Genomic DNA, 20836 nt, shown 5'->3' with positions numbered 1-20836 from the left:
TTTTCAAAGCATCCATCTTCACTTTGTATTGCCTTTCATCTGAGGATCTGAGAGCATTTCACATCTTTCCATGGCTTGCCAGAGGCTCACAGCGAGTCCAGTGTCACTAGCTTCTGTGCCACAGTCTGCCCCTTTTGAGTGAACACCCACAGCTTTACTACTGTGGGGCAAAATTCTTGACCTGTTATTCTAAAAACAAAGCATTCATTTGCTCAGCAGTGACTATCCAGCAGTTTTTACTGTCCCAGCTGGTTAGGAATAGATTGAAAGAAAAAAAAATTACCTTTGTAACCTGATTTCTAAAACTTTTGGTAATTAAACACACTTTTAAATGGAATATTGTGATCATTTTCTTTCTAGAGAGCACTTACTATTTTCTGATAGTAGGTCCTTTTTCATAATCATTTTTATTTAAATTGGTATTTTTGATACAATCTTGAAATATTCTTGGAGCCACTCTTGACTGCTCTTTGGCCTTAGATGTTTATTAAGACCGTTTCATCCTCTCTACAGATAAAATTCATGCAGTGGGACAGGAAAAAGAATAAGATTCAACTTTTCTCTCACTTCTTCAGTTGTACCTCCAAGAAAGCACAGAGACGTCTTCACTCTTATTTGTCTGATTGCTCTATATGTGATTGCTCTGTCTTCCTGTATTCATAATTTAACGTTTTTTTAAGTCTAGCTAGGAAACATAGCAATTAAAACTCTTGGCATACATTAAGTACCTGACTCAAGTTACTTCTTGTTACTCATGCTATACAGATAATATGATGTGATGTGCTATGATATAATGTATTAGGAATACACTTATGAATGAGATAGGCTTCCTATTCATAAGTAGTTAATGTCATGACATAGGAATTGATGGGATAATGTTCTGACATGTATAACCATTATCCAGAAAAAAATGTTTGCCTTTTACAAGAATAGGAAAAAATAGTTAATAGTAGTGATAGTGAATATATAATCCAAATCATAAAAATAATAGCATGTGTTAGGAGCCATGCCACTACTTAGCGTGAATTTGCTTATTAATTCTACACATGATAAAGGAATTTAATTAGAAATTAGAATTGTGGATTTCTTTTATTTCTGTATTAAGAACCAGAGTAATCCAGTAAAGCTGGGTCTTAATGTGGCCTAATTTGTAAAACTGGATATCCATAATTCTTGCTCTAACAAACTCAGACAATTTTCATGAGAAATGAGTGATTTTATGTGCAAGTGTTTGACATACTGCAAGGTAATATAAAAATTGAAGAGCACCAGCAGCGTTATTAAAAAGAATTCACAAAATTCTCTGTTACATGTAAATATGAAACAGTCACAAAAGGAGAGGGTGAGTAGGAACAGATCACATGTTAAGGTTATGCAATGGAAAATTCTCCAAAAACGTTGACACATATACTAGACTTTGTTAAATTTGACATGAAAGTGGTTATGAAAATATTTCGTGCTTAAGTGTAAGGAAAGTCACATTGTAAATCATGTAAAAAAGAGAACGAACTGAGAGAGTCAAAAGCCGAAACAGACAGGCATCAGAGAGAAGCTGAAGAGAAACCAAGGGTGGAGGCTTAGTCATTTAAGTGGCTAGTGTGAGACAGGTTCGTCAGGTCCCGCTGGGAGCCCCAGGCTCTGGGGAGCAGGTGACAGATCTCAGGATGAGAGCTTGGAGCCCAGCTGGTTGGGTGGAAGGCGGCTTGGGGACAGCTTACACAGTCACTGTGTCCCAGATACCAGCCTCAGACATTGTCGTCAGCAATTGCCTTATAAACTAGACCAATTCCATATCATGAGGTCCTAGACTACTGTTAAAAAGAACCTTCTTTAAAAGAACAAAAAACCTAAACTAAAATAGCTAAAATCTGTAATACCTAATATAAAAAGAGCATATATGTATGTGCACCCCCGACATTTAGTATGTTCCAGAAAATATGTTTCATTTAGATTGTCTCATTAAATCCTACATTAAAGAGGTAACTGTTATTTTTACTTTTACTTTAGAAATGGGGGAATTAAAAATAAAAAAAAAAAAAACTTTGAGTAACATGGCCAAGTTCAGGCAGCTAGTAAAAAGTTAAAACCAGAGTTTAAAACCAGGCAGTTTGATTCCAGAAACAGGGTTCTTGAGAAACATGACACATTGCTTCCTTTAACAGAGACTGCTTTTACTAACCTCTGAATACTGCTTACTTATATGCTTATATTAGGATGCTGGGCTATTTATCGGGCTGCCTCACCCAGTGGGATTACACACACACTCACATGTGTGGGCATACAATGGCAGTAAGATAAACCTCAAGTAGCTGCAACAAGAAAATTGTTTAATACTGATGGGAATTATGTTATCTGAATTAATAATTTATATGATGGGGACTAGAATTCAAGAGTGTTTTGCCTGCACCTAACTGAAAGTTATTCTTTTCCACAAAATATTAGTGTTACAGAATTCTTGACACTCAACAGAAATCCCAGTGGCATCTTTCAGGTATGGTACGGGAATGAATTAAACACAAATACATTTCTTTGATTGCAACCTTTTACTTAACTATAAAGCAAGTATAACTACAAAAAAAAGGCAATGACTCAAAGAAATTTTTAATGAAGCAACTCTGGATTTAATAATTGCTATTTAGGCTTTGGTGAAATGGGGAAATTTTTCCAATTTTCTAGGGACATTAGTTTATAGTATCTGATGCAAGGAAAGTGGGACGTGAATTGTACTAGGGAAGACAATTTTTCTTTAACATGTGAATTAGGGTAGCACCAAATCTGTAAATTTGAGATTCAAATATAATGAAATAGAGCATTTCTGTTGTATAACTGTCTGTCCTTTATATATTCTTGTCAACACTCCAGATTTCTCTCAATTTTTTGAAATGCTACTGTTTCCTCTGTTTCCCCTCTCCATTTAGTCTTTGACTTTATCCTATGCCCTGTCAGAGTGCTGTGAAATGGGAACCTGGGATTTAATGCAGGCTGCCTCTCTTAAATTCTTTACTCTATCTTTATCCCTATCTGTTCCCAGAAAGAAGACTCAGAGCTACCTATCTAAAAAAAATCTCATACTGCGGATTTATGTTGTGGACAAATGGAATATTACAGTTGACATTAAAGCTCTTTCTATAAATGTACTTAGCTGTGGCTGACATAAACATAAGGTGGTTTACTAAATAAGCACATTTCTCACTCAGCATCTATGAACTCAGAGAAAAATTGAAGGCCCTGAATATTTATTCCATATGGGAACACCTAACTTCTTTTCCTTGAAGATAATAAAGCTGCATCTCTTTGATACAAACTTTCCCCTCCTTCCATATTATGGTGTTTGCTTTAGTGAAGGTAACTTACCAAAGAGTGACCTGTCCTTCTGCAAAATATCATTCTTACAAATGATAAATGATCTAGTTAAATTAAAGTAAGGTCAGAATGCTTTTTATATGTATTGTGAAAACTAATTCTGAAGTATTTGAAACCTTGAAGGTATACTTAACACATTTCTAAGTATGACTATTTACATGTAAATCTACAAATATAAAAAATAATTTTAGAGCAATAAGTTATGAAATGTATTACTAGAGAGCAAAGTTATTTCTATAGCAGTGGAAAATGATTACAACTAAATTTGCTACCAAATGCTAAATGAATTTCCTTTTAGTTGTCTCTAAACATGCTGTATGTAAGTAATGTGTATATACATACATATATATTAATCACAGATATACATTATTCATACATAATAACTACTCTTGCATATGTATTATTCATATGCACAAATACCCATATATATATATGCACACATATATATGTAAAGTAACTTAGACCTCTCTCATTGGCTAGACTGTCTTAGATTTGAGCACTAGGTGATTTCTAGTATGAGGAAAATGAATGATATCTCATCCCTTGACAAATACATTGTGATAATAACTAAATGCTTAGGAATTTAAAAAACAATAAAATTGTTTATTTTTATTATTTTTGTTTTAGTTCTATAATAGTAAATTGAGAAATATGCATCTAGTAGCTTTTCAGTTAGACCTAAATCTTGATCTATCATTAATTTAAAAGGAAATATGTTAGCATTCCTAGGGAATGGTCTTTTATTTTTCTGAAAAGGTGGGAATTGTTCTTTATTTTTTCTTAAAAACGTCTAGGATTATGTCCCTCAAAACAACTTCAAAAACAGTGAGCTACTCTATAATTTCATTTTATTTTTAAAGTTGTTTTGACCAGCTAATTATTATTATTATTTTATTATGTAACTTAAAATAAAATTAACCTATTAATTTGGAAAACTATCAGTTTTATCTTCTCCATCATTGTTCCTATCCCCCATTGTTTCCCTAGACTAAATGTGTATGTTCAGATATGCAGCAGTACCAGAAAATATGACTTGGATGAGAAGTCACAAATATTATTAGTAAAGGGATGAATTAATCATTTCCTCAAAGAGCATTTAAGTCCTTAAAGAGGCAAAAGTGTTTATTTGAACACACTAGCTTCATTTATTATATTTTATACAATTTATATAAACATTATAATGTATATAATTTACTATAAACTCATTTAACATAATTTACTTATATTTTTTAAATAAAGATAAAGAAGTACTTAGAAAAAGAAAGAAAACTATATGGTTAAGATTTAAATTTTGCTCAAGGTCTGGCCAGAATACTTGACAGCTTCAGTGACTGCTACAAAATATCTTTTATCATATAAAAATCATTGAGTTTACATAATTAATAATCTGATCCTGGAGAGTCTGGTCTTGTGTGTTACTGAATTAGACTAGTGTATTCAAAGCCTCACAAAATTGGTAAGTGGAATTTGGAACATTAATTGAGGACATTTGGAATCCCTAAAGCTGGAATGGAAAAATTTATGAAAATTCAGGTGGTTTTGATTACCAGAACTCCCCTAACACTATTCAGAGTCACTTGGGAACTAAAGTAACTCTTCCTTTCTCTCTTATGACACTGTTTCTGTCTTGCTTATAGAATCATTAACTATCTCACCTAAGATACTTAACTCCTCCTTTACAATCTCACCAACATCATTCCTGCAGACCCATTAGAAATAGAAATTGAATTAGATCTCAGCCTAACACAGAGTACTAATCACCACGTAAAACTTCAAACTTAAAGGCTTTATGCTACAAAAACTTCAATATTTTCATAATTTCCATTAACAAAACTTGATCAGGGAAATGAATTTAGATCATTCACAATTTATAAATATGTGTATACTTACTTACACTCTTGTTTTCAAGATTCTAGCTTAAGCAGGATTGCAGCCAAATCTTTGCTACCAGGAAAGAAACACCAAATCCCTGGAGAAACTGCCAATATTGGCATCACTGTTGAAAACATAAAGGATTCTGAAGTGGCATTTTCTACTCCTTACCCAGTTACTTTGGCCCACTTTGGCCTCTTCTGATATCAGGCAGTCTCTAGATTCTGGCAATGTGTTATTATAATCTTAATCAGATGGTGTATTCAATATAGTAGAAGCCATTCCAGTTATATTTTCTTTGCTGGAAAAAATCAGAACAGTCCCCTAGACTCTCTTTTACAGCTATAGAGTGCCAAATGCTTTTTCAGCTAACAATAAAAATAAGTAATTTTACCTAGTAGTGTAAGAATATACCTTAATTGTTTTGTCTCAGCGCCACAACAACTCTTCTGATAGGTGTTATAATTTATTCACAGGGACTAGGAGAATTTATGCTGGTCCACTAAGTGATAAAATGATGTTTGTAGAACCAGCTTTACAGGAAGCTAGGATAAACTACACAGGATGCCTCTGTAAAACATCTTTGTCCTAGAAGATGGGATATACACTTCCATAACCTACCTCTATGGAGAGTCTAGCTGTCTAGAATATATCAGGTTGCCTTCTCAAAAGGTAAATCAACTTAAATACACCTTGTGCCCCCAAGACTAAGAAAGTGCTTAACGGTCTCTGAGCTTTGTTGGCAACATAGCAACGTTCAACTTTGTGGCTCCCTGCCGTGTCTCACTTATTCTTTACCATGGGCTAGTTGGTGAAGATTGTCATTTAGTTCACAGAAAGTTTAAATTGTGACTTTTCATAGATGAGATATAGGCATTGCCTAATGATGGATATGGTAACTGATAGAACGAATTTTCACTCTTAAGGAGTTAACATACTTATTACTCCTTGAAGGAACAAAATTATAAATTATGTGGGAGCATATTGGTTGATATGTCTGTGGTGGAAAACTGTAAGTAGGAAGAAGCCTGTATACGGTGGTTTCAGAGGAAAATGTTTGGTTTATTGTCAATTACTGAATATTTGCTCATTAGTATTCATTTCAACTAACTATATTCAATAAAACTCTTGTATCTTGAATTCACATGACATAGGTTTTGCTAAGCAGAAAAACAAGAGAAAGATAAGAAGGATGGGAGTAAGCAATATGAATTGGTTGCCACTCATATGGGGAGATTGTTTCTTGTAAAAGTGGTGTTTGGTGATCTTGAGTCACTTAGGATAAATGAACTACTATCCAGTCCCTAGTATCATGACAGAGAGAAGGAGGTACCAGTAGGAATGCCTTGTGCTGCAGGGGGCAGTGGGCTAGTTGAGTTGCTGCTGCTGAATTGTTACTGGGTAAGAAGCACACAATTTGGTTTTCCTGCTCTCCCTGAAATTCCAACAACGGCATGATATAGTACATTAAGTTCACTACAGCTCAAATTAAGTGACAAGAGTTTCCTGTTACTGAAATTTCTGATTACTACATTCACAAGTAGCCCATATTCCAGAAATGCAAGGATGGATTATGGTACAGGTTGCGAGGTAGTATTTGATTTAAGCAGATAGAGGAAAAGCAAGCAAAGCAGTATTAGTTAATTAATAGTTACCATTAATTAATTAATTAATTCCATCCAAAATACAAAAATTAAAAATAAGAGTAAATTCTACATTTGTCTAAAATGTATACACTAGATATCTATGCAAATATAAATTGGAGATTAAATGCCAAGATTATCATTAGAGTCAGAAAAAAGACAAAAAGGCTTACAATCACAACTTATATTCAACTTCTTTGGAAGTCCCATTCATTGCAATAAGATCACTAAAAAGATGTAAATATACTAATATTAAAAAACCACAATCTTACAACATTTGTAGTTTTTCTATCTCAAATATCCAGGAAGCTCAACTAGAGCAATAATAAAACTAGTAATAACGTCTGAGAAATTGGCTAGATAAGGGATAAACACAACAGAAGCAACCACTTTCCTTTCCTTTTATACCAATAATAATAGAAACAAAAGGAGAAATACATCATAATCACAATACTCCTTAATAATTTATTTTTTCATTCAGTTTTATTGAGATAAGAGTGCCATACAGCACTGTGTAAGTTTAAGGTATATAGCAAATGATTTGACTTACATACATCATGAAATGAATACACAATAAGTTTAGTGGATATCCATCATCTCAGAGATACAAAATTAAAGAAGAAAAAAATTTTTCCTTGTGATGAGAACTTTCAGGATTTGCTCTCTTAACTTTTATAAATAGCATACAGTCATGTTAATTATATTTACTGTGTTGAACACTACATCCCTAGTACCTATTTATCTTATAAGTGTAACTTTATACCTTTTGACTGCCTTCACCCAATTCCTCCTCCTCTCACCTTTCACTTCTTGTAACCCCCAATCTGATCTCTCTTCCTGTGAGCTTGTTTGTTTTGAAGTATAATTGACCAAAACTCTATGTTAGTTCCATTATACAACATAACGATTTGATATTTCTATACATTTCAAAATCCTCACCACTATCAGTATAGTTACCATCTGTCACCAAAGATGTTACATAACTATTGACTATATTCATATCCATGATTCATCTATTTTGCAACTGATAATTTGTACCTCTTAATCTCCTTCACCTACTTCTCTCCTCCCCAGCCCTCTTCCCTCTGGCAACAACCTGTTTGTTTTATAACTCTGTTTCTGTTTTGCTATGTTTGTTCATTTGTTTTGTTTCATTTTTAGATTCTATGTATAAGTGAACTCATAGAGTATTTGCCTTTCTCTGTCTGACTTATTTCACTTAGCATAATACCCTCTATGTCCATCATGATGTTGCAAATGGCAAGATTTCCTTCTTTTTTTATTGACTAGTATTGCATTATATATGTACATATGTATATATATGCCACAATTTATTTCTTCATCTACTGATGAGCACTTGGGTTGCTTCAATATCTTGACTATTGTAAATAAATAATGCTGCAATGATCATAGGGGTGCATATATCTTTTCAAATTAGTGTTTTTGTTTTCTTTGGATAAATACCCATGAGTGCAATTACTGAATCACATGGTCTATTTTTGTTTTTTTGAGGAAATTGGCTACACCAATTTACATCCCTATGAACAGTGTACAAGGATTCCCTTTTCTCCATATCCTCACCAACACTTGATATTTGTTGTCTTTTTGATAATAGCCATTCTGACGCAGTGTGAGAAGATATCCCATTGTGGTTTTGATTTGCATTTTTATGATGATTAGCAATGTTGAGCATCTTTTCATGTTCCTTTTGGCCAGTTAGTCAAATTAAAGCTGGGTGTTGGGTTTTTATTAGAAAGTGTGGCAGGAGCTCAGAGCAGAGGCAGATTTCTCCCTACAGCTTTGGGACCCCAGCCTCAAATCATTAATCACACACTTGTTTTATTTTAGCTGGAAGCAGTGAAGAAGTCCATACCTGGAAGCCATGAAGGCTAAGGCAACTCTGTGACTAAAAACCAGGTGATAATAATGTATGAATCCTGTTAAATCTGTAGGACTCTAAGGATCTTAATAACCTTTATCATAATTACCAAGACTTAATTGCTTGCCACTATATTTGTATATCTATCTATCTACCTGTCTCTGTGTGTTTTCATTACTTGAGGGGGAATACTGCAATTATATTTTTTATTGGTGAAATTCAGATCCACTAATTTTCAATATTTCCTGGGACTTACACATGTACTTGAAGAATGTTGGCGGCAGCTGCCTAACATTCTAGGAGCCCTGTGATATTTTAAACTAACAGTTTTTGTTAAACATTTTAAAGCCCGTATTTCCCCCAAAAGTCCCTTGATTTAACACTTTGCTTACTCAGTGAAAGCATTCAAAATTTCCCAGTGTTTTATCTGTATTAAAGCTTACTTACTGTATTTAAAATTTAATGTATTTTCAACACCAATTCATTTACACTTGCTGACAGTTATTTCATTTAGTACCTACTTTATAGCTGTTAAGATATTTTATTGAAATACTATACAACTAAAAGTAAAGTGGTCTGTATCTTATGCCAACTATGAAAGATAATCTGGAAAGAATAACTTTATTTTGTAAATTTTGTTCACTCTGTCTTAAATCACATCTATCATTAATGCAGATTATCTTCTGAAATCTGCTAGAGATCTTAAAAGCTAATGAGGCTTTTGATGGACGATGTAAGATAAGAAGAGTCACTCAATTACCCTGTAATATAAACTGACAAGGCCAAACTTCTTATTTCATTCTTGTGCTGCTATTTGCCTGCTAACTCTCTCTGTACACACACACACATACATAGGTGTGCATACACACACACACACACACACACATGCTCATAAATATTTGTAGTTAGGTAATATCTTCACTTTGTCCTGTAATTTAAAAAATAAGTTTCAGCAAAAAGATGATCAGACATTATATTTTTGGATTAACATAAAGAAAAATATAAGCACACAAAACACTGAAATGGGTTTGAGAATTTTGAGTTGGGTATGGCACTTGCTTCCAGCAGCAAAAAAAATGAGAAAGCAAAAGAGAAAACAAGGAGATTTAGCTGACAATATTTCTCCATACTTAGGCTGCAAGTTTTAAAGAAATGATCATTCTGAAAGTCAAACTCTGAAGTCCAGAAAAAGAACAGCATTTGTACTATCAATTATGATTTTAGTCAAGCAAAGTAGAGCTTTATGATGCTAATTTTAAGTTTGTGCACTCAATCTTGAAATTAAAAAAAAATTATTCTAGTTTGAAACTTTATGCAATACGGACTGAAAACAGAAAAATTTAAAGTGAGACCCTGGAATGTCTTTAAGAAAATTAATTCTACGTGTGATATCAATCAAAAAACTTATTTACATTGCCATAATGCATATTATAAGAAAAGCAAAAAAGTATATTTCTTTCTAAGTGTACGATTTATTTTCATTGTTTCAACAACACATATCCATTAAGCACTGAACATATGCCATTGTTATCAGTAAGTACTAGGCAACCAAAGGAAATCAGTCTCTATTCCAGTCTTCACAATGTATATAGTGTTACATATAATATTATATAGTGTTATGAAGGGGGAGATGTAACTACATGTAACTAAGCTGCTATAGTCCTTGTGTATACTTATTTGTCCTAGAAAAGAAATACATGCACACGTGTGCACACACACACACAAACTTCTACTATAACACTCTTTGAACATATTCACCCAAATTGTAATCTACACGGTAGGGTAATTAACTACTCTGGGTAAAGGAGGGACTTAGGGTGCTTATCATTTTATTTATTTTTAATCCAGCTAACTATTTCTTGCTGCTCATTTTTGTGAGCCAGCACCAAGTGTGAGGTTCTCACTGTGCACTTATCCACAGTTGTCAGCAGCTGTTCATTTCCAGCTGCAAAGTCACCCACAATTCACATTCTGTCTACACATTACTGTGACAGGGTGCACAGGGTATACTCATGGACATTCAAGTGTTCAGATAAAGGTTCATTTATGCATAGACTTGTAGTGAGATGCAGGGATATTTTCCTTCTGCCCTTTCCTAAATTTTGGAGAGAAAGATACATCTCTTTCCAGGTTTAGATCTACTTTTTTCATGGCAATTTAACAGAGGAAAGATAACTTTACCAACAAATGATTCTGGAGCAACTGGACATCCATAGGGAAAAAAATAAACCTAAATCTGTCTCACACCTTGTAAATCATTCAAGTGGACCACCCATAAATTAAAACTGAAGACTATTTTAATAGAATAAAATTTTGGATCTAAAACTAGGTAAAGTGTTCTCAGGCTTGACACCAAAAATGCCATTAATAAAGAGAAATTTTGATAGGTTGAACTCTATTAAAATACATTTTTTTATCTGTGAAAGAGTCTGTTATGAGAATGAAAAGGAAAGTTGCTGACTGGAAAAAAATATTTACAGACAATATATATAACAGAAGACTTAAATCTACGATATATTAAAGACTCTCCACAGCCATCAGTTAAAAAATAAATAAACAAACAAAAAGCAATTTAATTAGAAATTGGGAAAGTAATGAGCAGAAATTTCACTGGAGAGTACCGAGCCGCCCAGGGTCAGGGTTGTCCATTAAAGCAACAAGCCCCAAATCAAAGCATTAACTCTTACTCTGAAGGTATAAGCAAGAGGCTAAAACCAGAGAAATCACCGATTCCCCTTGTTTCATTTTCCTTCATGCACCGGAACATAGGCTGAGAGTCAGTTCATCAGTGAACACAAGAGCCTTCTCACTGTTGAGGGAGTCCAGAGCCAAAGGCACAGGCTATTCCACGGACCATGACTTTGCAAGGAGGGTTGAGACGGCAGGGCGAGGTGTGCAGAAGTACTGGGAATTGAGTGGAAGTGGGGAAAAGTTTCTTCAAGGCGTCCCCCTTCTTTTCTTATAAGGGGACCTCAGTAGAGGCTCCTGACATAGACTGCTCCCCAGGCCCCAGAGAAAGAGACCTAGAAATGAAGGTGCGTTGGCCTGAAGGGCAAATGCATGAATGAGTATGCTCTGCCGGGTCCCTGAGTCCTTGACTGCGGCTCCCTTCAAAGAGTGTGCGGCATTGCTTGTGCATCGAGTCTGGTGTGGGGAGGGCAGCTTTCCCCTTGAGGGCTGTCAGGCGAAGCCTTTGAAATTGCCAGTTCTCAGACCTGAAATATCACACACCTCTTCACCTGGGAGCTGGCCTCCTCAAACCTTACGATGATAAATAGAGACTGTGTTGAGATAATGCTAGTGAAGAGTTAGGGTAGGACATTAGATTCTAGAAAGAGAAAACAGACTGTGCAAATTACAGAACCAAAATAAAAATAACAACAATAATAACAGGGAGGAGGAGAAGGAGAAAGGAGAGAAGAAGCAGAAACAGAATTAGAATTGCTGTTGGAGGAGATGGAAGAGGAGGGAGAGGACGAAGGAAGGAGAAGAAAAGGAAAAGTGGTTTATTGAATAAAATAAAAGAAGGCTACTGGATGGCAGTGCTCAGAGAGCAGATGCTGTTTACTTTAAGGATCAAGATGTTTGGGAAGGATCCTAAGAGCAGTAGAAATCTACAGATGACTTTTAAGCAGGAAAGTTACGTAGTTAAGTTTGCCATTTTAAAACTTACTCCACCTGCTCCTGAAAGTGCATTACAGTGATGACAAAACAAAACTGGAAGCAGGACGTCCAAGTAAGTTTATTCTCCAGTGCTTCAGAAGACACATTGGTTTCTTAGATGCAGGGGACAAAAGAAATGGGAAGGGATCGGCTGAATCAAGAGATATGTTCTGAATTAGAACTGATATTCTTCATCTTGTGGTTTGTGAGAGTTAAGGATAACAGAGGAATGACTTCTGGGATTATGGCACAATAAGCTGAGTGCATGGAGTTTTGTGTGTTTGTGTGTTTGTTTGTTTTACTGATTTTGGAATAATGGAGGAAAAGCAAATTTAGAGGAAAATAAACGCTTTATGTTGGACATGTTAGGAGATTGAGACAGAAATCAGAAAGGTGAGGAAAATAGTCAATAATAGAAAATGAATCCCTGCAGTAAATATTAAATTGTAAAGAAATGTTTAAATATATATATATATAATATTTAATAGTTTAGACACAACTGAATTGACCCTGGACAAAAAACTAACTAGTTTATTTCCATCCATAGGTTAAATAATTTTAGAGCCTGGTTACAGCAGTGGATTGAAGATAAAAAGTGAACATAATACCAAATCTTCATTTATCAGCTATTAATTTTCTTATTCATTTGTGCTGCCGTTGAATTTCTGTTGGATTTAAAACTCCCAGAATGAACGTTTTGAGAATTAGTGCCACACTGCAAATGCTTTTAGTTATGAGGCAAGTACAAGGACAAAGTCAAGGTGTGATTTAGCAGTTTTTATCCAAGTTTTCCTTGTAGCATAAGCCATGATACTCTGCGAAGAAAATACACTAAATCATTCGCTGACTGCCCTTTTTCAAGTCTCATAAAAATATGTACTTATAACAAGATGTTCATCTTTGAGCTATATGTCAAAACAGCTTTATGGGAAAAAGAAGGTTAGGTCAAAAACAAAGAATTTCAAGATTATTTTCTTCTAAGCTTATGTGACTACTGATTTTTATTTTTATGGATGATGTTTTTACAGGCTTTTACTCCATCTAATTGGGAAAAATGCACAATAATTCAGTGATGTGTATCTGAAAATACACAGATGAATTTTCATAACATTGAATATATCACTGAATTTTCATAAGAACCTGAAAGTTATACAGTTTAATACACTTGGCTGATGAAGTATTTAAATCTCAAAAAGAGTAGGCAATTTGTTTGATATGAAAGAAAAAAAAATCCATGACTGAATAGGGTTTCAGAACTAACTCTCAGATTTGTCCTGCAATTTTTCTACTATTCAATTATATTTCATAATTAAAATAAGAGTAGTAATAATAATAATAACTTACTTCCAAACTATTTTTGGGAATTGGATAGAATTTTAAATTCCCAATAGACTATATTCTTATAGTAAATGTTATTACTGTTTGAAAAAAGAAAATTAACTTTTTTTTAAATGCATAGTGATCTCCATGCATATATTTTGCTATTTTCCTGGTCTCAGTTTCTTTTCAAATTAACATTTTCCTGTTTTTTCCATCAAATATTTTAGGATTAACTTTTATATTCCAGTCACTGTGCCACATGTTAGATTTTGATAACTTATTAAATTTGTTAAATGTATTTCATTGCTCACCTCAAGTTAGTTATATATACAGTAATACTTATCTGATATATTCTAGTTTTTGTAATTATGGTATGTCATATACCAGTTTTTCTTTTTTGAAGATATATACAAGCAATTAGAGTATGTTGGAAAATAATTAAACAAGCTAACTTGCTATTAAACATGATTAAATATTTTGAGGATTCAAAAAACAATCCTGGAAAACAATCATTACTAAAATAATGCATCAGTGTTGTAGGGTGACGCATGAAATTTCCATTTAAGTCAATAGAAAGATGGATAACAGATTTTGTTAAATTCCTTCTAATAGTTTATTAGCATATTTCTTTTAATGACAAACATTTCTAAAGGTGAAAAATAATGCCACATTGCACAGATTCCTTAATACTGTAATTCATATTATTTTAATCTAACTACCCAAGATTTCTATTAGAGATAGAAGAGGGGATATAGCCTATTAATAAGCAAGAACAATAAAAGAACTTAGTTTTCCAAGTGCTTTTAATTAGCAATTTTCAAAATGCAAATAAATATAGGTACTCTTAACTCAAACATATTTTGAGGAATTATTATATTGATAAATACAGAAATTCTAGATGGTTTACATACAGAGCTAAGACCTTACGGCTTTCATGTTATGCATTAGAAGTGGTAGTTAGGGATAGCTTCATGGGTGTTGTATCTGTCTAGTAGCACAGAACTCTGTTCAGAGGATCCCCACAATAAGAATTTAATACTGCAGTCACTGTTTTGTAACTTTAATACTTCTTTCCTTGAATTTATGTTTTGTAAGTGAAGTCTGATGGGACTATGTTGGATACGAGGTGACCTCAAGTATCATCCTGCTTCCTGCTCCTCCTGGTCTCCCCTCTTGGGTTCAGGATGTCCCCTGTCTAACTGTCACAGGACCTCTGAGCCTCTTTGATGCCTCCCTCCACCTGCCCCATCACCTCTCTGCCTCTGCACGGGGGGGACCCTAAGTTGAAGGAGGAAGAGTCACAGGATGAAGAGGGTTTACTCTATTTTCAAAATAAAAAGAAATAAATTCTTCATTGAAGCTTAAGACAGTAAAATATTTAATTTGTACTGTCTTATAATAATCCCTTAAAAGTGAGATAACATTTCTATTTGTATGTTTGTGATCTTACAAAGCATATGAAATATTAATATTTGAAAGTAGCTTCAAGAATGAGAATACATTTTTGCCATATTCACTATATCCAGGATATACAATAAATTGGAATACTGTGTTATATTTTCATGTTTTGTGGTGAATTTTAATGCATCTATAAGTTAACCCAGCTTTATACAGTGTAGGACTTTTCCCAAGGGCTTTAGGTATGTATTGAGATAGTGCAGCCTACTCTATCTTGATGTATTTCTTGGATATGATCAATCATCACTGTCTATGTTGCTACACCACCTTATTATGCATTGCTTTGCTTCATTGCATTGATTGTTACAATAACATTTTTTAATTCTTAGATGCCACTAAAAAGCTATTATTTCTTAAAAAGAAATGTATGAATCCAATCATTCTATATATTTGTATCATTTAATTACTTTTGTAGATGGTATTTTCATTACATTACTCCTCTAGCAGCTTTACAACTAATGGAAAGAAATAAATACTGCATTTGGATGAGGATAATAGTAAAAAGTAACAAAAACAAAAGAGAGATGCAAATATTTGTTTGCAGTTGTTTTACAGGAACTCAAAAAATCCAGGAAGATGTACCGTAAACATGTCAACAAATGGATTCAATCTTTATACAGTTTATCACTTTATGCTTCAGGTCCCAGGGGTTGACATATGTTTTCTGTAAAGAGCCTGATAGTAAATATATCAGGCTTGTAGCCCAAGGGGCAAAGTTAAGGCTATCATATAAATGCTTCTATAGCAATTTAAAATGAGCTATTTTTAAAAGTTAAAAAAATATATTCGTAGCTCACAAAACAGGTGGCATATAAATTTGGCCAGGAGCACATAGTTTGCCTACCCCTGAACAGGAGATTAGGTAAAAAAGTCAATTAGTAGTTTCCTTCATTCACATACAGGAAAAAAAAATCTTTGTATTGATGAGAATATATTCTTATTTTGGTTGTTATGATATTTTAAAAATTGCCCAAATTATTTTGTAAACTTAAAAATATAGTTTACTGTGTTTTCTTTTTGTATTTAAAAGCAAAACATTATATCATTGTCTCCAAAAACTGAAGTCAATGTACTGATAATTTATGATGAAAATATAATATGAAATTTTATCCCAAATATGAAAATACCATTTATCACATCTCATACGATTCATTATTTCCCTGCACTTCCATAACCCCAAGTCTGATTTCTCACATCATATGTGCAATATCCTTTCAGTTATCATATGAAATATATATCTGATTGATTGACAGAGAATGCAATTGAAATGCCATTCAAATGGTGTTCATTTAAAATAACAGAAAAAAAGTTTGAAAAATTGAAAAACTAAAATGCAAGACTAAAGCAAACTTAACACTCAGCACTTCATAGGAAATAACAAAAAATGCAACTTAAGTATTCACCAATCATACATTTTTCCTTGCAATAACCTCATATATTCATAATGTGCTGATTATAAAATGATCTAATAATTTTCTTCCAAAATATATTTTACTTGAAAAATAGAATATTTATTTTAGGGTCACAATTTTTTAATGATGCTATTAACTTCAAGTTATATATCAAATATCCTCTGTGATTTTAATTCTGAGCTTACTGTTAATTGAATATTTATTTATTTATAAAAATCTCATAGTATAAGAGGTGAAAGAACAAAACTATATATTTTGGATTAAGTATATTAGACATAAGTTTAGAGCCAGATATTTTTACTTTATAAATGAAAATATACATATTTCATTTGATATTGATAATATTCTACAACAGCAAAAACTGGCAGCCTCCATTTACCCAGGTTACCTTACAGAAAGGATGAAATTTAAGGTATAAGAGGTCTCTTTCTGAATTATAAGTGAGAACTATAAGAAAGTCTTCGAAGTGTGAGACAGGATTCAGCTTTAGTCAATTCAGTAAAGATATGTGTCAAAAACAACAGAAAAGTAGACAATTGCCATACTTAGTAAAACTTGATTAAAAAGATGTAATTGAAAGATCAGGCATCTTCACAAACCCAACTACCAATTAAAAATAAAGGAAACCATTAATTTAATGTAGAAAACATAGGAAATTGAGGTGTCATTCGATTTGGGAGATAGAACAGAAATGAAAATTGTCTGTCATCTCAGACTGTTACAACAAAATACTGCAAGCCAGATGGCTTAAACCACAGGCATTTTTTTCTCACAGTTCTGGTGGCTGGGAAGTCCAAGTTCTAGGAGCAAGCAGACGTGGTTTCTGGTAAGAACTATCTGGCTTCCAGTCACCTCATTCTGCCCTTACATGGCACAGTGACAGAGAGAGACAGACACAGGGAAACAGAGAGCTCTGGTCTCTCTTCTCTTCTTATAAATTCATTAATCCCATAGTAAGGTCCCTACTCTCGTGACCTCATGTAAACCTATTTACTTCCAAAGGCCCAACCTCCAAACACCATTTCACTGGGAGTTAGAGCTTCAACATATGGATTTGGGGGAGGCCAGAGCACAATCATTCAGTCCATGGAAAAACAGAAGTGTGCAACACACTATCCCAAACTTTTGGATGGATGTTCTGACCAGTGGAGTAAAGCCTCGTCCAGATTCAAAGACATACCAGGAACCTTAGAAGCCACTGCTACCCCTATTGGGGGCTTTGAACCTGGAGAATGGAGGGTGTGAACCAAGAAATGTGCTGATCTGTAAATGCTGGGCATAGCCCTCAGTTGACAGCCAGAAGGAAATGGGGGTCTTGGTCCTATAACCACAGAAAATAAAACCTGCTAACAGCTTTACTGAAAAAGGAAATAGAGTCTTTCTCAGAAATTCTAGGAAGAAGATTGCAGGCACCTTGATTTTAATGCAGTGAGACCCTGGTTAGAACATCTCGAAAAACCTAGAGAACAGTGAGATAATAAATCTGTGCTAATTTGAATCACTAGAGATAATAGATCTGTGCTAATTTAAATCACTAAGTTTATAATATTTTTTATGGTGGCCTTTGAAAACTAATGCATATGCCCACAGAAGAAATAAAGTGTGATTAAGTTGTACAAGATGCTTAATAATAAAATATGCTAGTATTCTTTAAGATGGTTTAAGAAAATATTTCATTTATAAAAATAAACACAGGTTCTTAGGGAGAAAGACACATCAGAAAAGAAAAGTACTTAGGGAAAATATATGAATGAGAATTTTTGTTAGTCATTTTAAAAATAGTTTTATTCATTTCATCCTATATTATAAGCATACAGTACATTAACAAATAACATAAAAATGGTTATGTATCTATCATCCCTCTTCGCTACGTCTTAAATATTTTGATACAGTTAACTCCCCGACAACATGAGTTTGAACAGCATGAATCCACTTATAGGTGGATTTTTTTCAATAAATATATACTACAGTACTGCATGATCTGGGGTTGATTGAATCTGTAGATTCAGAACCTTGGGTACAGAGGACTGCTTATAAAGTTGCCACAGGATTTTTGACTTCATAAGGGTTGGCACCTTTAACCACCCGAGATGTTCAAAAGTCAATTCCTTATAATCTAAATAAGAATGTTTTCCAGATATATTTAAAGTCTTCAAACTAATTTCCCTCCTTTATTTCCCTACATGTATTGCACCCTGAATATTACGTTTAATATTTTCATGTATATGTCAATATTTAAATAAACTTATACTAATAAATTGGAACTAATATCAAATTTTAGTAAAACTTTTTCTCTTCACCCATCACTATATCATTTGATAGCATACACATTAGTAGATAAGCTTCCATTTACATTGATTTGTGGTTAATCATACGGCTATATCATCTTCTACTAATGGACATTTAGATTGTCTCAGTTTGGGGGGTGTAATTAAAAACAGTGCTGCAATAAACATTCATGTATTTGGCTTTTCTTTGGGCACGTAAGGAAGGCTGTCTTTATTTATAAATAAAGGAGTAGAATTGTAAACAAAGTGTCATGTCTTTGTATTTACTAGATGTTGGAAATTTTTTCCAAGAGTTATTAATTATACCCTACCAGCAAGTAAAATAATTCTTAGATTTTTCATATGCCATCATTAGATTTTTCCATTTACCTTAAAGGTTTGTGTGTTTGAAAATATATACTAGTAGAATTTTCATTTCTCTGAAATCAGTTGAGGTAGATTTAGTGTTCTATTTATCTTCTATACATTTTCAATTAATAACTTCAGTTTATGCTTTATAAGGAGTTACCCCTACTTTATCGATAGCGAGAAAGAGATACTCTGGATGCTTATACTTTGATATCGGATTAGTATTAGTTGCAGTTATAATCTCTTGATACATTTTCGTGGGCTTTATCTGTGATGCATTTGTTGAATAGGTGTTCTTTTTTAATTGTTTATTGAAATGTAGTTGATTTATAATGTTAGTTTCAGGTGTACAGCAAAGTGATTCAGTTATACATATACATACATATATACATTCTTTTCAGATTATTTTCCATTATATGTTATTACAAGAAATTGAATCTATTTCCTTGTGCTGTACAGTAGGTCCTTGTTGTTTATCTATTTTACATATAGTAATGTGTGCCTATTAATCCCCAACCCTTAATTTATCCCTCCCGGCCCTTTCCCCTCTAGCAACCATAGTTTGTTTTCTCTGTCTGTGAGTCTGTTTTTGGTTTGTTAATAGAATTTGGATCATTAAAAAAAAAATTCCATATGTAAGTGATATCATATAATTGTCTTTGACTTACACTCAATATGATAATCCCTAGGTTCATCCATGCTGCTGCAAATGGCATAATTTCATTTCTTTTTTATGGCTGAGTAATTTTCATATATATATATGTATATATCACATCTATCATCTGTTGATGGACATTTAGGTTGTTTCCATGTCTTAGCTATTGTAAATAGTGCTGCTATGAACACTGGGGTGCATGTGTCTTTTTGAATTATGGTTTTCTCCAGATATATACCCAGGAGTGGGATTGCTGGATCATATGGTAAGTCTATTTTCAGTTTTTAAGGAACCTCCATATTACCCTCTGTAGTGGCTGCACCAATTTATATTACCTCCAACAGTGTAGGAGGGTTCCTTTTTCTCCACACCCTCTCCAGCATGTATTATTTGTAAGCTTTTAAATGATGGCCATTCTGACTGATATGAGGTGATACCTCATTGTAGTTTTGATTTGCATTTCTCTAATAATTAGAGATATTGAGCATCTTTTCATGCAACTGTTGGCCATCTGCATGTCTTCTTTGGAGAAATGTCTATTTAAGTCTTCTGCCCATTTTAAATTTTTTTTTTAAATATTAACCTGTATGAGCTGTTCATATATTTTGTAAATTAGTCCATTGTCAGTCATATCATTTGCAAGTATTTTCTCCCATTCTGTAAGTTGTCTTTTTGTTGTGTTTATGGTTTCCTTTGCTGTGCAAAAGCTTTTAGATTTAATTACGTCCTATATATTTATTTTTGCTTTCATTTCCATTTATCTAGGAGCTGGTGTGAAAAAAATATTACTGAAATTTTTGTCAAAGAGTGTTCTGCCTACGTTTTCCTCTAAGAGTTTTATAGTATCCAGTCTTACCTTTAGGTCTTTATTCCATTTTGAGTTTATTTTTGTATATGGTATTAGAGAATGTTTGAATAGGTGCTTTTAATAAAGG

This window comes from Vicugna pacos, chromosome 14 (genome assembly GCF_048564905.1).
Source record: "Vicugna pacos chromosome 14, VicPac4, whole genome shotgun sequence".
NCBI classification, from domain to species: domain Eukaryota; kingdom Metazoa; phylum Chordata; class Mammalia; order Artiodactyla; family Camelidae; genus Vicugna; species Vicugna pacos.
The sequence above is the reverse complement of the archived record's forward strand: the minus strand, read 5'-3'. Positions refer to the sequence as shown.